The sequence below is a fragment of the Mustela putorius genome, unplaced genomic scaffold, assembly GCF_011764305.1.
Source record: "Mustela putorius furo isolate JIRA1106 unplaced genomic scaffold, ASM1176430v1.1 tig00003834_pilon_pilon_pilon, whole genome shotgun sequence".
Lineage (NCBI taxonomy): Eukaryota > Metazoa > Chordata > Mammalia > Carnivora > Mustelidae > Mustela > Mustela putorius.
The window spans coordinates 10,520,829-10,541,701 of NW_025421987.1; the positions used below are offsets into that span (position 1 = coordinate 10,520,829).

Here is a 20,873-nt window from a genome sequence, read left to right on the forward strand (position 1 = left end):
AGAAATTTTAAAAATGTTTAATTAAAACCTTAAATTAATGGGATACTTTTGAGTGAGAATTTGTGTGGTGCACTTGTGTGATTTTGAAAGCAGCCTGGCTTACGAAGAAGAATGCATTTTTAAAGAGCTATCATTGTATTCTTTTTATTATTATAAACATTAACTTTTTACAGTGCACTATAACCTTTACTTAAACCGCATATATATTTCAATGGATTTGTGAAATGAATCAACATTTAGATCATTCCTTTTCAGTAAAATGGCTAACTTATAATTGCACATGAGAAACAAGAAGGAAGCATTACGGCCATAGCTAAAATTTAAAGAATAGTACATCAGGGCACCTTGCTGTCTCAGTTGGTGAAGAGTGTGCCTCTCGATCTCAGCGTTGGGAGTTTGAGTCCTATGCTGGGTGTAAAGGTTACTTAAAAACAAAAAATAATAAATAAGATAAAATCTTAGAAAACTAAAAGGATCACTGATGGACCCTCATTCTTGAGTAGGAGCAAAAATATATAATAAGAAGGTGATGTTCAGACTTGTGACTTGCATTCACCAAATGCTTGCTCATATTACAACTTAACACAGTGAATGGTAGAACTGATATGTGACATAGTTATCAGTAACAAAAACACCAAAGTGCCAGATCGTGCTTATTATAATATAGTAAATAAATATAAAACTTCATATCTATTATCTATATCTATGGATATATTGATATCCCAAAAGTGATTTCTGTTTTTTAATAAATATCATGTCTGCCCTCGGGTCCTTTGTAAACAGAAAAAAAAAAAAAAAAAAAAAGCTGAAGTGGACACAGTCTGGGTATTGGCAGAGAGAGACAGAACAGGAAGCCCAGACGCCCAAAGCCCAGACGCCCAACGGGTAGCATGCCCAAAATTCCCAGGCATCATCCAAGAGTCAATGAATTTGTTCTTTCTCTCACTCTCATCTAATTTATTGCCAGAGCCCTGTGCCAGGACCGGTACCCCAGTGTTTGCCCAATCCTGGAATCACTAACTGGCTCCATTTTTAAAAAATATTTTGAGATATTTTTAATATTTAAAATATTAAGTATCTTTTTGACCTGGACTGATCATAGAATAAACAGACTATTCTCTTTGTCTCTTTTTAAAAAGATGCAGGAATTAGAGGTAGAGGGATTGCTTGAAAGGATGATGACATTTTCCAAAGATGGAAATCCGGGCTCCTATAAAAATGCCATGCTATATGACTGCCTGTACCTCGCAGCCATTAAAATTGTAGGTGGCTTTCATCGCAAAGGAAACAAACTATCACAGCCTTATTAAGCAACTTACAAAAGCGATTCATATTCAATGGTAATATGTTTTGAAGTCACGGTAAACAGCTCTTTCTCTGCAACTCCTTAGTCAATAGAAGAATGCAGGGTTATGCCACACTATAAGTAAGATGAGTTTAGTTTGGGTTAATAGCCTCCTGGTTTTGTATTAGACAATATCTAGGAACCGGGGAAACTGAGGATGTTCAGTCTTTGCACATAAATTTTTAAACAACTGTACATATGGCATTGATATAAGGCAACAATAAAAAGAGACACACTTGAAAAATGAACAAAGGACTTAAATTCAAAAGCTTCTACGAAACATCATACTTTCATTTAGATGGTAAAAGAAATGCAAACGTAGCATATATTTACAGATTTTTAATAACCATTTTCCTCCCTTTTTTGCCTATTTATTACAAACAGCGATTGCTTCCTTAAAAATAACATCAATTAGAAAAGCATACCCCCTATAGGATATCAAGGCAACTTCTATGATGTAGTCAATATGACAGGTTAATAGTGGGAATTTAGATGATGACATAAATGCAGATAATTATGAATTATATTACAAAATGAAATTATCTTCAAAAGCATCTTTAGCATTTCTTGTTCTCAAACCTAGTCTGGAGCCCTGCCGTTGCTCTCTGGGTACCAGGCAGGAAAACCTTTGGGACTCTGGATGTGTGAGGCTATTATTTCTGGGCTTTGGCAGTAAAAAATCCAATCCGTGCCCCAGGAAAAACACTGAAACCAGAAGACATGGTAACTTAAGGCTTGACCGCAAGAAAACGGAAAGTTCAGTTACATGTAATTGCACTTTCCTTAGACAGAATCAGTACCAACATAGTAACAAGTAGTTGTTAAATTAATATTTAATTTGACCAATAAAATCCTTAATGCATCTAATATTATTGCATAATTCCTATCATTCTTTAATATTTACTCATACACAGAATGTAAACTAGAAAATCATTCCTGATTGTTTATTTCTCAAAAAATAAAGGTATAGATTCGTGGGTCCTAAGTTATTGTATTAAACATTCAGAATACTATGGCAGACCTAAGAACATAAACTTTTAAAGTTCTTGAGCTGTAGGTATCTGATAAAAGAACTTGCATGATGTCTTGAGTGAAAATGTTGGTTGCTAAATCAACTGAAATATTTGTACAAATATAAATATTTGTACTGAAATGTAATACATGCATTCATGTTTTAAAATTAAATCTTGTTAAATATTTTTAAATAGCATTCCCCCCCCCCAAAAAAAAGTTTCAGGGATGACAGTTTCTATTTGCCTATATGCCTGCTTTAAAAATGACTGTATAATATTGGCCAATGTTTAAGCATGCAGATATTCTATGATTTCTGAGTGTTTAAAATGAAATGTTTCTAAATTGATCTTTGATATTATCTTTAAAAACAAAAAAAATATTATTTGAGGTACAGAGTATATTAATCTGATTTCCAGTATAAAATAAAAGTGTTATCTTGTTCTCCAAAATAAATGTCATGGCTTAGGATGAAAAAGAACAAGAAAAAAGAAAGAAATTGGAAACAAATCCTTTTATAGTATTAATTTTATCAAAATTACAAAAAAGAGAAAGATAAAATAGAAAATGAAATGTAACACCTTTATTCATCTTGTCTGTCTCCTTCTCATTATCCACCCATGGAGATATTAACAGCTTCGCTACAGAGAGAGAAATTGCTGGTTCATTTATTGTGAGAATCTTTTTCAGATAAGTGGCAATTTGCATCCTCACGAGCAATGTATGGCAATGTCTCATCTGGTCCAAGGCAGCATGCAATTTTGCACACAATGTCATGCTGACCTGAAGTAACTAGGATCTATTGCTTGCATAAGAAATATAATGGGTAGGGGAGACATCCACATTCATGTCTTCCAGCCCCCCATTTCATTACGCCATGACAATCAAGACCACAGCAGATGCCACACCTGAAGATATTAGGAAGTTAATTAACCAATGGAATATCATCAGGGACTTGCATTCAGCCAACAAAAAAATAATGTAAAGTTCACTCAGCCTAGAGGCAGCAAAAGTTTGATACCACTCCTCAACATTGACAAAAAAAAAAAATTGATAATGGATTGGGAATACGGCCTGAAGAAATTTTACTTTAAAATATAGTAAATAGAAAAGAGAAGCAATGTAAAATATTAAAAACTTACTAATTATAGATAATTTCTGGTATCCAGTAGGGATTTTTGAAATAATGCCATTTATTTTAAAATGCTCTTTTAAATTGTCAGAAAGCTTTTAAAATTATTTTTGACTAAAATCGAAAGGGAAATTTGACTACAATGGGAGTAATGTATCCTTCTCTAACAGGAATGATTTAAATCTGTGAAAAGTGAGGCCTGACAGGCATAAATTGGCTCCTGTCTTTTGATATTTAGAAGATGCATTAGCTCTCTCCTCTTGACAGAATACAGTATTCCATAGGTAGATTAGACCCCGTCAAATGTCTACACTAATAACGTTTGTGATTGCCCATCTTTCCATTACAAGTGGCCACTTTCTCCATTGTTTTCCTTCTGTCATTTACTGCTGGGGGGTAGGGGGCAGGGAGAGAAAAATCGGTTTGATGAAGTATAAGGGCCCTTTATCGTTCTCTCCAAAAAATTATAACTTCTTTTCTTATACTAGACTCCAAGTCCATCTCACATTCTAGAATCCAACCAGCCTAGAAAGCAAGAGAACTCAGGCAAACACTTAGTCTTACTAATCCATGACCACTTGATATTCTGGCATCTTTGATGATTTTCAAAGCTATTATGAGGGTAAAATATTTTCTATGCTCAATGAAATAAATATTTAGGATTTTATAAAAAGCCTTAAATAAGTGAAATAAAATGCATGTAACACTTTTAATGCGGGCTGAACAGGAGCTGTATTTAAACATGCAAGTGATATTCGAAATCAATAATTTTAAGCTCTATATTATAGGTCAAAGAATTCACTTAACCATAGTACTATCTCCACAGAAAATAAATCCCTACCTGGTTTGCAAAGATCAGGTAATAAGATGTTTAAAAAATCGAAACGGACCCATTTCGCTGTATCCTTGCTGGCTTCATGTAACAAAGTTTTCATTTTGTGTTTTCTTAAGAAGGCAAATAATACAAAATTTCTGCCAAAGGGAAAAATATTAAACATATATCTACGAGTATACTCTTTCTCATATAGTCTTGTATTCCAACCTAGAGAGCTTTATTTTCCCTGTAGTTAATTTTCGTTTACTCCTAAATCACAGAAAGATGTAATTATGGTCAAATAGGAAAAGATTTTGAAAATGACTCATTTATACATACAGGGTTCAAAGACTACTCTCACAAAGAAAGAGGTATCCGTAATTTAGTGAGACAGAAACATAACCATCTTCTTTATACACAAATAAATAAGTAAAAATCATAAATATAATTAATGCATGCTGCTTTATATTAAAATAATCTTCACAGAGGTACTTTCTTTGGAATCCTCTTTTAGAATTTCAAATCCCACACACATCACATACCATAAATATTATTGTTTTTTCAATTTAGCCAACAGAAAGTGTTAGCTACTGAACAATTACTTTCTCCAGATGTCTATTTTACTTTTGGAAGTTTGTCCTGCAACACACCCATCCCCAACACCTGCCTTCCAGCTTAACTTCAAAGGGGTATTTCATATAAAAGCATCTGAGAGGAAAAAAATCCGACACCACACTTGTTTGAGTCTCCACTGGGGGGAAAAAAAAAAGAATAGAAGAAGCAAATATATATTTATTTTTTTAAAGAATGAGACAATTTAAAAAAAAAAGTTTAGAAGTATACCTTGCAATGACTCTTGATTATCTTAAACCATATGATATAAGAATAAAAGAGGAGAGAATGGGCTATATTGTCTTGGTTGAAATTCAGGCTCTGTCACATAGCAATCTCGTGATTTTTGGGTAAGTGAATTTATGATGCTGAGGGTACTGAGCTCATCTATAAAATGGGATCAAAGATTTTATTTACCTCAGAGGACTGTTTATGAAATAACAGTGATCCCATATGAAGCATCTGTAACAGGGCCTGATACAGGGCACTCAATAAATGTTAGGTGATGTGAGTATAATTATATTGGTTAGATGATTACGATTATTGTTTTTAGTGTATATATACATTATGTAGGCATATATGTTTATGTGTGCTTCTACATGTGTATACATATATATAAGTGATATATATATATATATATATATATTCATACCTAAAGAGCATGAATCTGTTCAATAGGTTTAACTTCACTCTCCCCAAATTCTTAAGTGCTGATAAAATTAATTAAATGGCAATACTGAATGGAACATATAATCCATTTCACAAACATTTATGTACCATGACATTAATCGCATTGTAAATATTCCCCACAGCTAGTACATCAAACAGCTTATGATACTGCACCCAAATTTTAGTTTTTCTTCTAACCCTCCAGACTATCCCTGACAAAGTAGGAACTGGGGCAAGAGCCAAACAAGCCAACAAAAGTCCCCAAACATCAATAGCTCATCCTTCACCCAAATTTTATTTATGTCCATGAGGAATTGGGGCTGGGTAAATGAGCTCCCAAAGGAGTTCAGCATGCCATGCTCTTAGGAAATGTGGGAGCAAACTGGAAAATGACAATTATCCAAGAGAACTCACAGTAGGACGGGTTTCGGTACACACCTATTCACACAAACACACAGACTCATGGACATACACATACCCCACATCTTGTAGCTTCCCTAGTATTAGAATTCAGCAAAATGATAGACCACAACAATTAATATTTTATGTAAAACAGAAATTCCTCTATTAATAGAAATTATATAGGAATAAATTTTATTATTTATATTATTATTATATATTTTATTATTATATTATTATTATAAAAATAAATAGAAATTCTATTTTCTATTTTATGTCATTTCTTTACATGATTTATTACATAAAAATTTCTATTTTATTTAAATGTGGCCATCTCTATTCACCAATTCATCCTCTCAGTTGTTAAACTAATAAAAACAATCCCCTATTATAACAGGAACAATAACTCAAGTTTGCTTTCAAATAAGCCCAACCCCGTTCTTTTCAACTGAGTAATCAATTACTATGATATAAATACTAAAGGCATATTTGCTTAGGGCCTTATTTCTATATAAGCCCCTAATTGCTTCTGCATATTTAAAAGTAATTAAAGCATAAGGATGATGTGGGAAGAAGAATACAAGTTTCTGTTTAAACTAAAAATATCAAAATATGAGATTATACTTTGTCATTACTTGTGAATTGACCTGACTTGACTTTTCCACTTCTGTCTAAAGGAGCCCTAAGGGGCTATTTTTATTTTCCCGGAAAATGATTAGGTAGTCACTACATGAACCCTTTTGTTTCCGCCTTCATACACTCTACCTTCGGAATCTAAGGCAATACTGAGACAGTTAAACGGGAAGGGTGGGTGGGGGTGGGGATGAGAAAAAGAGATCTCAAACACTAAAACTCTGTTGTTGCTAGCTAGCACTAAATAAATGGACGAGTGAGCACACCTGGGGCAGGAGACGCATTATAAAGACAGCAGCGCACAGATGCACTCACTATGAAAAAGGTCCAATATTTCATACTCCAGTGTGTGCTAATATTCGCACAAATCTTCAAGAGAAGTGGTGGTACTCCGTTTGAGAGGAACAGACTGAGCTCTGGTGAAGTAAGACAACTCGCCAACGCTTACACAAACAGGTAAATTGTTGGAGGCAGGATTGGGATTTGAGATGGTCTGACCGACTTCAAAGCCAGTGCTTTCACAACTGCGATAGATTGCTTTCTACAGCTAACGGCATGACTGTCCAGACTGGGTATGATTGTTGAACAAGTCAACATCATTTTAATCAACGTGGAAAAATGGTATAAATGTGGAGGGGAGGGTGTTTTGGTTTTGTTTTTGTTTTTTTGCCTTGTTTTGTGTTTGCTTTCTGCTTATTTCTCGGTTTTGTTTTAGACACAAAATATCACTAACAAGAACATTCTTATTCCTGAATCCTGAGGTCCTCCCTGCCACATTAGGTCTTGTCTGACAATCATTATCAACAGACCAGCTGTCCAACATCGCTCATAAAATAGTTCCTAATTCACACAGAATCGCTTGCCCCGAACCCCTCTCTCCTGTCTTCCTTAAAAAGCATATGTCACAGCTGCATTTCAGCCTGGCTCAAGTAGTGCCTCATCTGTGAGCCATCTCAATGGACAACTAACATTTTGAAGTGCACACAACGCGGGACCCATAGTGCCTTCCTGTTAATTAAAACCATCCTGACAGCCACGGACGTGGCCTTTATGATCAGCTTCTCCCCATGTTTGCCGAGTTGAGTCAACACATCTGCACCTGTAGGCTGGCTCAAGATGAATCAAATGTGAAAACTGAAGAGATCCTTGAAAACCAGGAAGGTCGGACTCCTTTTTCCTAAGATAAGCAATTCTCCTGTACCAAATGTGTATGCGCACATTAAGTCCAATCCTTGGAACATCACTATTATTTCTAACAAAGGAACGTCAGGCAGCTGTTCTCAAATGATTGGGGGTCAGAAGCCTTCTGCACCCTTAAAAATTACTGAACACCCCAAATTGTTTTTATTTACAGGACTCCTATTCATTGATGCAATTAAGAAAGAAACTTAAATGGAGAAAAATTTAAGATACTTACTACCTTACTTTAAAATAAAGATAACCTTATTAAATGTCAATATAAATAGTATTTTCATGAAAACAGTATTTTCCCAGACAAATAAACACAGTGAAAAGAATGGCATCGTTTGACATTTTCACAGATTTGTTTTTAATGTCTGGTTTAACAAAGACAGCTGGATGTTACCTATCTACTTTCGCATTCAATCTGTTGCAATACATTATTTTGTTGAAATGTATGAAGAAAAGGAAGCCTTACAAAGACATCTAGGTAGTAAAGGGAGACGTATCTTAATAGCCTTTTCAAATAATTGTGGATATTTTTCTTTCATACTACACCAACAGTTAATGTATAGTAATTCCTTAAATGTTAGATGCAATGTGGAATCTGAAGCCACAACAACAAACTTTTGGTAATCTTGGAGATCAAGCTATACTGTTTTGCTTTGACCTCTAACTGAATCTTTTACCATGCATGATTTTGACCTTGTGGACTCCCTAAGAGGCTCTCTGGACCAAATCTTGAAAATCACTTATGCAAAAAAAACAAATACATAACAAAACATACCCCTGAAAATATGAATGAGTGAACCTAGCATAGTGACAAGGGAAGATTCAACAATTGTACAAAGAACCTTATAAAAGGATTCAAGATTTCATTTACTTCATAGTAGTAGATTTGTGAAGATTAGAAAAGAGGCCCTCTTGGAGACCTAGCCTTACAAACTTGAGTTCGAGAATAGGGGGTCATTTGGACCATAACCTCCGCTTGCTCCCTTGGCCAGACAGACATTTCACAGTAAACAAAGTATACAACCATATGTGGTGGTCCTAGTTACATTAACGGACAAGGAGCAGCAATCCACACAGAGTAGAAAAAATGGAAGAAAAACAAATTTGCACTTGTAAGTCACAACTGTCGGATAAAATTCATGTTATTCTCTCTTATTCCTTCACTTCTGCAGTCAATTCATGACAAGTCTGACAGTTAAAAGTTCATAATTGGTAGAAGTAATGTCAGGTCCCAGTACATGGCCTTTATTTTATGACCTGGGTATTGGGTGGGGAAAAACAGGTACAGAGAAAAATTGAAAATGAAAGAAACCCAATTGTTAAATCATAATAGTAAGAGATTTTTTTTTAAAAAGTGTGCAATTCCCTTCACTTAAAAGCAATAAAAATGAAAAATTCTAAGCATTTTGACTTTGTTTCTTAAAAAAAGGTACATGTCCCCCAAAGAGAGTGACTTAGGGTCACCTTAATGAGACTATAATGAGAATAAAGTGGAATGAGAGATTCTTAAGAGTATATTTTATAAAAACTGAAGTAGTTTAAAACATTTTTCTTTAAAATTTTATGGGACCAGTGATTTAACTTGTTTGCATTAACTAAAGAGTACATCAGTGAAGAAAGATATTTATAACTAAATTAATTTTCATAAAAAATTAATGTCTATCTCATTGCTCTTTATAATGCCATGCTGCAATAATAATAATAATAATAATAATAATAATAATAAATTGTTGGGGGCGCCTGGGTGGCTCAGTTGGTTGGGTGCCTGCCTTCAGCTCAGGTCATGATCCCAGGGTCCTAGGATCCAGTCTGCATCTGACTCCCTGCTCAGTGGGGAGTCTGCTTCTTCTGCCCCCTCTGCCTGCCACTCCCCCTGCTTGTACCTTCTCTCTGGAAGAAATGAAGAAAATCTTAAAAAAATAAAAAATAATAGTAAGTTGTCATGCCATGTGGCAACCATTATCAAATTCAGAACAATCCCTTATTCAATTTATTTATATGTAGTTATAATGAAAATATGACTTCTACCAACATAACCAGCTATCCCCAAAACTAGCTGTTTCTGACTATATCTGGTGACCAGGGAGCACGGTTCCAAAACTACAGTAATTGCTGAACGTCACTGTCTTCGGAGATGTGAGCTGTGTGGTAAATATGCAAGTTTGCAAAACGCAGAGTTTGTAACTGATGACTCATACACACTGGAGTTTACCAATAGGTCTGAGCTGACATTTAAAACGAATATATTAAATGCTGGTGATGAGCAGAAAAATTACTATATTTGGTACTAATTGTGGTTCTTCTCCCTCTTCCCACTGTCTGAGCTCATTAGAATCACATGCTGTGCAAATCTCTCCCCTTCTCAAAGGCAGACACTATTGCCTCCTTTACGCCATTAGTTAACCTTGAGCTTCACTCTACCAAGAAGCTATGGGCACGGAAGATACACGCTGCAGCAGTGCTAAGGACAATTTCTATTCCACAGATGGGAAGCGTGCATGAGCTGCACTGAACATTAATCTGCACTCTAGAGCTTGTTAAAATCTTTCTAACAGACTTTTTGGGTCAGCCTTTCAACATAGATACAGTAAAAATGTAAGATGCATTCCATACCTACTCTAAAAAGCCAATTTTAGAGTTTTACTGAAAATGAGCATTAAAACCCCAAAATACAAACATGAAGCTTAAAATAGTTCAAAGATTTATATTAATTACAAAAAAATTTTAAATTATAGGGATATAGGTGGTAAGGCAGAAAGAAAAATCTACTATGATCCATGTTTTTCCTCATGATGATGAGTTATGAAACTCTGCATTTCAGGTCAGGAAACCAGTGTTTAGCACGAGTATCCCTACCTAGATTTCACTCGTCAAATTCAGGTTGGCCCCAGATATATATATTAACCCAATGAAGTGTCTTAAAACACCTCAGGGCGCCTGGGTGGCTCAGTGGGTTAAGCCTCTGCCTTCAGCTCAGGTCATGATCTCAGGGTCCTGGGAGCGAGCCTCTGCTCAGCAGGGAGCCTCCTTCCCCCAACTCTCCCTGCCTGCCTCTCTGCCTACTTGTGATCTCTGTCAAATAAATAAATAAAAATCTTTAAAAAAAAAAAAAAGGAATAATAAACACCTCTTCTCTAATTACATGTTCACCAAGAAACCTGATAATTTGATTTCCTGCAAGTAAAAGAATTTATCTGTGGTTGTGAATATTCTGGTCTTCTAATAAACTCAATAAATAATAAAACTGAAAATCAATAAACTGCTATCCTCATTTCCTTTCTTTTTTCCTGAAAGAAGGTATTCACTTGACAGTTTCATCAATGACATATCAAAGATAAAAAAAACAATCCCAAGAGAAAAACCTAGTCATTTTTCTTAGACCACCAGTATACTTTGGTAAATAATTACTTAATTGTATTATCAGGCATTACACAATTAAAATAATTAATAAAGGAATTGTAATAATTATCAATAGTTATCGCTGCTTAACCATTAGGTATACTAAACTGATTCTAATACTTTCAACTATAAAAACCAATGATGCCACAATAAAACAATAAAATTATATGACCCTGAAACTCTCCAAAATTTAAGTAATGTAAAGAAGATATCCATAGTAGCATTTCATGAATACAAGAGAAAATATGGGTATCAAAATACTCCTGAGCCTATTATACCACTTAATATTTTTAAAAGATTTATTTATTTATTTGAGAGAGAGAGAGAGAGCACGGGCAGAGGGGCAGAGGGAGAGGGAGAAGGCAAGAAGCAGACTCCCTGCTGAGCCAGGAGCCTGATGCAGAACTTGATCGCAGGACCCATGAGATCATGACCTGAGCAGAAATCAAGAGTCAGATGCTAATTAACTGAATGAGCCACCCAGGTGTGCCTATACTACTTAATATTAAAGGACTTCTTTATTTTGAGAAAATAAATGAGTAATACTACATTTGCACATCTTTAATGTATTTAATAATCAAATAGTGTATACATGTTTATAAAGGATTCTTCATGGTCCTATATAATAAGGTCTTCATTAAACTGAAATTTCAAGCCATTTTCTATATTTCAAAGGTGTCACATATTTATTGTTTATATACATAATATGTGCAAATGTCAAGAGGTATTTGTGTATGTATAAGTTTCTCTGTCTGTGTGTGTGTGTGTTTTACATTTCTATAGCTTTTTTTTTTTTAACTCCTCAGTAAAAGATTACTTTAAATCAGAGCTACATTCACCTAAGGAATGGCAATTTTGTAGTTTATCCCAAGGAAGAGAAAGTGTCACTCTTTCCAATCCCACTAATACCAAGACTGATTCAAGTCCTAGAAGGGATCAATGAGAATATGAAATGTCATTAGGTAATTCATAAGTGAGTTGAGTAGAGTCAACTATTAAGGAAATCTTGAAGAAAACTCCATTGTAGGAAAAGAGGATTAGGGTAGAGAACAATGAGGAGAAGAGAGAAATGACAAGTGGGATAAAATGCCTGTGTTTTCCCCACATGCCCCTCCCAAATCCACCAAGCAACTGTTTTTACAAAGGTTTGCTCATATTCTACAACAAACATTCTAGGTATTCCTCTGAGTACTTTCTTCATTACAGTAGAGACGCTAGTTTGAAAAGATGGTAAGTGAAGGAGGCTGAAAGCAACGTTTAAAAGTATTTTACAGAGCAGGCGTCCCCAGTCTGTCCTCTCCGGCCCAGCTTCATCAGCCACACCTGGGAACTCGCCACCGATACAAATTCTCAGGTTCAGCCCCAACCCTGCTAACTTGGCAGATCTGCTCACCCAGAGATCCAGGTCTGAACAAGCAAGCTCAGTGATCAGAGACACATTACAGTTTGAAAATTCCTTTTCCACCCTTGAATCACACCCCAGGGAGAAAGTTGGGTCAGAGATCATTCATTTTATCATTGCACTAAATAATCCCAAGGACTACAAAACCATGTAAACAGGAGAAGTTGGCCGCTAAAAACCATAGAACCACAGGCACGAAAGTACTTAGAGGAAGTAATAGATAATTAAACCCTTACTTTGAGAAGTTCTGAAATCCAATCTCTGGGAAACAAGTATTGATTTCATGTTTGTAGTTCTGAAGTCTTTTTGTAATGCAGTTACTTTTTTTTTTTTAATGAAACGGATGTACAAGAGCACCAGCCACAAAATTTACTCAACAGAAATGGAGTGAATAAGTAAAAGAGAGTTCACTTCTAATAAACAAGAATTTAATGCATGTGCCAACCCCTGCCCCATCCTATCTCATTCAGTTATTCTGTGAGTCCCCTTACCTCTTTTATAGATAGGAGCTGAATTAGCTATACTGACTCTGCAGTAGTTGCACTGAGAGATTGAAATGACGCCCCGAAATGATGCCCTGTGTGCTCCTGGAAACTGCTGATCCTGATCTTACTAAAACGAGTACGAGTGTCATGCACCAGTAACCTGACCTTTAACCTGAGCCTCCCTCTGGGGAATTTTGAGACAGACTAAATCAACTGATATGGCCATTACAATTGAAGGCCCTGTCAAAATTTTTACAGTATTTGAAAGGGGTAATTGGAATCTGAAACGGACTGGAAGCACCACGGAACCCTGGTTCTCATATGCCAGGAATCCAACAGACTTTGATTTCTTCTCTACACGGAATAACAGGAAGCAAGCAAAAATGTTCAACGACAATTTCCAAGAAGCTTCCAGTATATATCAATAATTCTTTCAATGATATAAGAAATGATAGGAGATAAATAACTTTTTTTAAAAATGGCTTTAACAAATATGTCCGGATCCTGTAAACTGTTTTCCCTGAAAACTTCGTAATTTTGGAGAATATGGAACACAGGGAAGAGAGTTCTCCTACCTAGTTCAAAGGAAAAATATTTTACAGGAGGGCCTGAAGATAATCTTTATTTTCCATTTAGAAAACAACGAAATTGAAGCTTAAACTTGTCAATTTCAAAAACTAAAATGTATGGCTTTTTTGGTTTGTTTGTTTTGATGTAGGTCTGGCCCACGAGGTGCTTTTTAGAGTGGACAGGAAAACAGAATGCTTTTTAACATCAGTGTGTGTTTTGAATTATACTAACAAGCGACGTATCAGCTGCGAGGTGAGACTACATTGAAAAAGACTGCTTCAGCTTACGGAAAATACCAGCTGTCTCCACTCTGTGAAGACGGATTACCACCTGTCCTGTTATCTTCCATACACAATACAAGGCACGTTGGCCATTTCAACTAGGATAACTGTACCCATATGTTCTTTAATTCTGGTCTGCATGCTGCCTACCATTGAATTTTCGTAATGGATCATTGTAAATAGGAGATTAGCATGGGAGACAGGGTGTTTAAGCACAGTCTAAGCCCCTGTTTTATTAAAACTCCTTCCTTGTTCTCGAAACCTGTACAAGGGAAAATATTGGTGATAATATCATCAATTTTAGCTAACTAGTAAAGCATCCAAGCGTAAGCAGAAAACAGTGAGTTGCATGTGTGGGTGTGTTTTTTTAAAAGTATAGGAAGTTCGGGCTACATGTCACAATAAATTAAACCATAGGTTGCATTAAAAAAAATGCATTGGCCTTGAAAATGATCACATACATAATCTGCTAGAAGCAATTCTGCTAGAAATGTCATCCTTTTCTCATCAAAATGTTACACTAGTGAATACACTTGACGGAAAATAGGATAGGAGAAGCAGCACAGATTTTTAAAATATTGTAGCTGAAAAAAATTACCTATATTTGAAAATTAAAATGTATATTTAGAATTATGTCAGTTACAATACTAAGTCGTTAGCCAACAAATGGGGATGGATACATAGGATTTCTACTGTGGAATAACCGGAGTAAAAATGGGTTCCAGTATCAAATGCATTTATTTATCTGATCAGCTTAATAGGTAATCAATATCATATGAAATGGGATGATCAGATCCTGAGTTCTGCTTTTAGCGAGAGCCGGGCTCCCTTCAGCTAGATAGAAATCAAACACAAAGTTGTGGCCCTGCTAAGTTTACAGTACATGCTGGTTCAAGTGAGCAATGGGCAGGACACTAGGGCAGTGAGCAGCTGCTTTCTATAGTGATCAATATTTAAGACCTTAATTCAGTAGGATTTTATCCTAATCTAAAACAATGCAAAAAAACTATAAAAACAATCTACAGAGAATATTTAAAATCCCATAGCTTCATTTTTGACTAACTAGAAAGAAAAAATAGCCTCAAATATAATCCCTCCACGGTAAATAGTCATAAATTGCAGTCCTGTTGGAGGGAATAATAGATTGATATTTGCAGGTGTATTTAGTCTTACCTTGTTGAGTTCTGATTTATATTAGTCAAATATTTTATTTCTTTCAACTTGTGAAATGCTAGAATTCCTAATTAAACTTTGAAATAAAAAGAATAGAAAGAAGCAAATAGAGATTAAAGGAACACATCACAAAAGCTTTCTTGATTTGCAAAACTTTTCTTAAAGGCAAGCAGAAAGCTATTGTAATGGTTCAAGACAGAGCCCTTTTATGTGCGCAGATGGGAAGTACTCCTAGAGAGGGTCATATTTCCTTAGGCTAAAGACCAAGGAAACTTAACTGCCCCAGGCCTGGAGTTGGGTGGGGAGAACAATTCATTCCTTGAGCACTGAGACTCAGTAATCAAAGTATGAGGACAAGGGTGTGATTTTCCTCTTCTACAAGGACAAGTGACTACCAATTCAAAGGAAACAAATTCCAGAAGAAAATGGAATCTCCCATATGGGTGAGATTTTTAAATGCGTGGTCCCTTATTTATTCACTTTCAAATTTCATTTTGTACAAACTGACTACATAATAAGCCGGACACATATACCGTGCTTGACAATTTCCAACAGCAGTTTCATACTCTTCAAAAATCACAAAGGATAAAACCTACTTGCATCAAAAATTGAAAAAAAAAAAAAGCTAAGTGTAGAAATTTACCCAATATTTTTAACATCAACGTTCACAATGTAAGAAAACATATGCACATTTAAAGGTAAGTTACATTATTTTTTTTCAAATAACACTTCACTCAGTGCAAGAAATAAGTTGTTGTTGTTGTTTTTAATTTTATTTGTTTATTTGACAGAGAGAGAGAGATCAAGATCACAAGTAGGCAGAGAGGCAAGCAGAGAGAGAGGGGGAAGCAGGCTCCCTGCTGAGCAGGGAGCCCAATGTGGGGCTTGATTCCAGGACTCTGAGATCATGACCAGAGCCGAAGGCAGAGGCTTAACCCACTGAGCCACCCAGGTGCCCTAAGCAATAAGTTTTGTTGAAAGGTTTAATGTTAGTAGGGGCTTGAGGGGCACCTGGGTGCCTCAGTCAGTTAAGCGTCTGCCTCTGGCTCAGGTCATCATCTTGGGGTCCTGGGATCCCACCCCAAGTCCGGCTCCCTGCTCAGAAGGGAGTCTACTTCTCCCTCCCTCTCCCTCTCCTCTGCCCCTCCGCCCCTCATTTTCTTTTTCTCTCTTCCTAAAATAAATGAAATCACTAAAAAAGGGGAGGCTTAAGACTGAATGGAAAAACAGTACATATTTCATATGCATATGTATCCCATGTCCATTTGACATACTATTTAGACTCATCCTCTATAACTGTTTCTCCGACACTACTACAATTCTCAGTGAATGACCAGAAGATCAATAATATGCATCAATGTCTTTATTAGATGTGACTTGCTTGGTTTTTTAACACTAACCTTGGAAATAGGTGCAATGGCTTACAATATCCCCTTAATGTTACCTATTTAAACTGTACTAAAACATTAGGTAAAAATGAAGGAAATACATTTTAAAGACAAGATATGTAGGGTTTAAAAATGGCAATTTTTATAAAAAAAATACCAAATGTGCATAATGACCATCTCTTCTACTTGAAAATACTTTCTCTTAAAGGATCAACACAGAAAAATTACAAATAAGCCTGTTCCCTTTTTTCATTATTTTTACCAGATGTTTGTGGTTGAAACAAGACAAAACAGTGACAAACTGGAAGGACAAAAGGGGTACAGAGAATAGGGGTCCCACCATTGCACATGATAGCAAAAAAAAAAAAAAAAAAAAAGACTATCATCACATCACAAGGTCAAAATTGGCCTTTAACACTTTGGGCCCCTGGGAACAAAATGCTCAAAAATATAGAACTGACAGTAGCCTAAATTCAGACTTACTCAAAATTATAAAGGTGCCAAATAATAAGAAAAAGCCTAGAATTTTCTAAAGGATTTTCACAATTCTAAAAATACTTAAAATTTGGGGTAGATAAAAAGAAAAAAAATAGCATTAGGTGTTTCTGATTTTATTCTAAACTACTTCTGTCAAAGGTTCAAAGATTTTTATATTCAATGTCTATTTAAAATTAGACATTTCATAATCCTCATGCTTATCTCTAAGCAAAACCACAAGGAAAAATATAGATCAGATGAGTATGGTTTTTTATCTGGTATAACATATTTCCAGTATTTCTACATACAGACTGGTTACTTTTCCCTCCCACATCTTTATTTTATTTATGACGTTTTTCTACAGCATAACCCTTAATGAGATATGAGGTTTAATTACTAAAGCATAATTTAGACCTATCCAAAATAAGCTTTTAAATAGTTTGTCTATGGAGGGACGCCTGGATGGCTCAGTGGGTTAAAGCCGCTGCCTTCGGCTCAGGTCATGGTCCCAGGGTCCTGGGGTAGAGCCCCCCATCGGGCTTTCTGCTCAGCGGGGAGCCTGCTTCCCTTCCTCTCTCTCTGCCTGCCTCTCTGCCTACTTGTGATCTCTCTCTGTCAAATGGATAAATAAAATCTACAAAAAAATAAATAAATAAATACATAAATATTTGTCTCTGGGAAAACCTTAATTTGTAGAACATCACATGGGAATATATTCAGATCATTCTTTTGCCAAAGTGAACTGTTCTAAATGAAAAAGTGTAGAATTGGGTCTATAATATAGTTTATCTAATGTCATTCTCTCACCCTCTCTCTCTCTTTTTTTTTTTTTTTGAAGGAGGAATTGGGAATGGATGTTGAATTGGGTGGGTCACTTCACTTACAGAATCTGTCTCCCCACCCACAGATACCAGAGAAGAGTAATATACAGAACATTTCACGAATTTGTGTTGTCATCCTTAGGCAGGGGCTGTACTAATCTTTTCTGTATCATTCCAATTTTAATACATGCACTGCCAAAGTGCCCACTATCTAAATCCCCGAAGTATCAGTCTTGTAACAGTTGTGACTACGAAGGAGTATGGGATTCTAACAACTGGCACCACAATTTCCAGTCTAGTTAAGTAGTGTGGTTTCCAGGAGTTATTGTCCAGATTATTCAGAGCCTGAATATTCATTACTGGATGGGTTCAGGTATTCTCTTTTTGAGAAAAAAAGAAGAAAGACAGATGTACAAATCAAAGTTTATTTACATCCCCCTTTCTTGAACTAGGCAGAACAAGAAAGTCTCCACTGAGACTAAGTATAAGGTATACTTATTATATAAGTATACCTCGAGTAGCATGTTTAAGCATTAGCAAACAAGTTAAAAAATCTGATATTGAAAATGTTCGTCTTGAGTTGTGAAGCTGCATCATTAAATGTTCATATCTCAATCATAAATGATAATGTCCACAGTCAGAATTTCTCTTTTAAAAGGAATTAAGGGTATTACCTTTTAGAAAAATAGTAGGGCTTAAGTAGGAAAAGATTAAACTAAATTACACAAATTTAGGAGGTTTATTTTGCCTTTCATGTCATATTAAATGTTGAGGGTGGTCAATTGACTTGTTTTATGCCTAGAAATGTGATTAACTTTATAAAATCTGAATTTCCACCATCATTCTTCAGCTACAATAAAGTAAAAAAAGCACACATATTTAAGCAAAGTCTGCTAAAACTCCAGTCTGAAGAAACCCTTAGTCATCCTGAACCTTTAAGCAGGCCTTTGGCATAAACTCAGATCATGTCCCGGTAAGATAATTTCTCTGGGGACATATCATTCACTCAGCTTTGAAGGATTCCCCTTAAATGGATTCATCTGATTCATCTGGCCCATTAACAATTCTAATTCAAAGAATCCAAACAAGAAAGCAAGCAAAAAGGAAGTAACTGGTTTTGTTTTGTTTTTTTCCCCAACCCCAACTCTAAGCTTCCATTCAAAAAATACCTCCCTTCTTTATATGCTTTCCTATGTGAGTTCTTACTAATGTTGTTAAGGAGCAGAAGCTACCACAAGACAGAGTCTAGAATTGTTCTGTGATGGTTATATTTCTTTAGGTACACAGCACAGTTCTATTCTGCCCATGGGCTTTCAGCACACATTAACTGATGTTGAGTAATACGTGGTAATAAATTAAATATTAAAGCATCACATTGTGAGCACCAAAGTCTGTTGGTAACAGATTTTTACACATCAATGAAAAGAACACATATATATGATAAACCATTAACAGAAAAATATTATAAAATAATTCTAATTTATTCCTTCTCCTATGATATAAGGTTAAATTATGTTAATGACATTTACATCTATAAATGGAAAAGATATCAGTGAAAACCCCATTTTGCAAAGAGAGATATGTAAATATTTTGGAATGCCTATGGTCCATAAAAGAGGCAGAACATTAAAAGTGATGAGAGAAATGTGTGAAAACCCATGACGGAAGAACAACTTGGAAAAGTTATTAACCAGAAAAAGTTCTAGCATGGAAAATATGGTAACTTCTTATTTATTAAATAGGGTTCAATTTAGAGAACTAAAATTAGCTACAAATTTGATGCCTTTAACAATTAAAGATCAACCATTATCCCTTATTTGACAATATCTGGGTTTTGTTTCACGTAAATTTGCAGCAAACTTTCTTAATTGAGTGTCTGCTTACTCTTCAGGGTACTAAAAAAAAAAAGTCACCAGGTAGTCTGCGGTAGGGCAGCCAAAAGAAATAAAATATCAGCTCCATTAGACCCCAACTTATTTCTTGAACTTTACAAGTTCAGACAGCTGATTTTCATTTTTTCATTTATCTTCTCAGATGCCGGAGAGTATACCTGTAAAGTTGGGTACAATATACCTATGCATCCTTCATACTTTTAGGAAACCTGAGGTAGAAAAGAATTCTCAGGGATCCTGAGCTTTCTACCCGTAAAAATTCACATATGAAAACAGAAGATATTTGGCAATTATTCTAATTTGAGGATGTAAACCTAATTTTCCACCACATGCTTCTGCAACTAATGTACTCACCATTTCTTCTGGTTCTTTCGGGAGCAGAGGAACATTAATACGTTGACATGATTCTTCATATACTTACAAACACTTTCCCAATTTCAGTGAAAAGGTCAATGATACATTGGCAACATGTTATCTCTGAAACTATCACATCAAAGAAAACTATGACCACTGCCCTCTGACACAAAATTTATGTCATTCAGTGCTATCAATTTGTGTTTGGTTTTCTCGATGGCTATTATACCTGACCTCAGGAGATCATGGTCACCTTCAAGCAGCCCCACGTGAGTCCTCAGAAGTGAAGCTTTTATGCATCCTCCAAACAGGGAGATGCACACATTTCCTGGGTCAGGTAATGCAAAGGTCAGACTGAAATACTGGGACTTTCACATCATTGAAGCCTATTAGCCAGAGGTAAGAAAGTCCCATTTTTTAAGTTGAAGAATTACATGTTGACTTCGAAAACATAAAACAACACGATTAAGCATAAATTGAGTAGAATCAAAGTAAGAGACCCTAACAGAAAGCTGAACACATCACGAGAACAATCGCATCAATACAAGAGAAAGGGAAGCAGTATGTGTTCACAGTGTAACACAAGTAAGCCAACTCAAGCTTTACTGCTTCCCAGCTGTTTACTTAGTGGATTGCCTTGTCAATATCTAGGCTTTAAAAGATTACCTATGCCATGTCAGAAGATTCCACCTATAGATCTCTCCTGGACATACCAGACATGTTCTCTTAAGGGGTCATATTAGGAATGGTTTCTTTTCTCAAAGTGACTGTATCTTTTTTCTGCAAGTTTTTGTTTAAATTTCAGTTAGTTAACATACAGTGTAA

General features: G+C 35.5%; 1 protein-coding gene and 1 non-coding gene across 9 annotated transcripts in view; both read right to left on the reverse strand.

The window, feature by feature from the left end:
- Positions 1 to 20,873, reverse strand: part of ROBO1 (roundabout guidance receptor 1) — a 1,168,989-nt gene that overhangs the window by 296,947 nt on the left and 851,169 nt on the right. The window lies entirely within an intron of this gene.
- LOC123394591 lies at positions 17,903 to 18,006 on the reverse strand. The gene has a single exon (XR_006609350.1). It is a non-coding gene; the product is annotated as a U6 spliceosomal RNA (small nuclear RNA).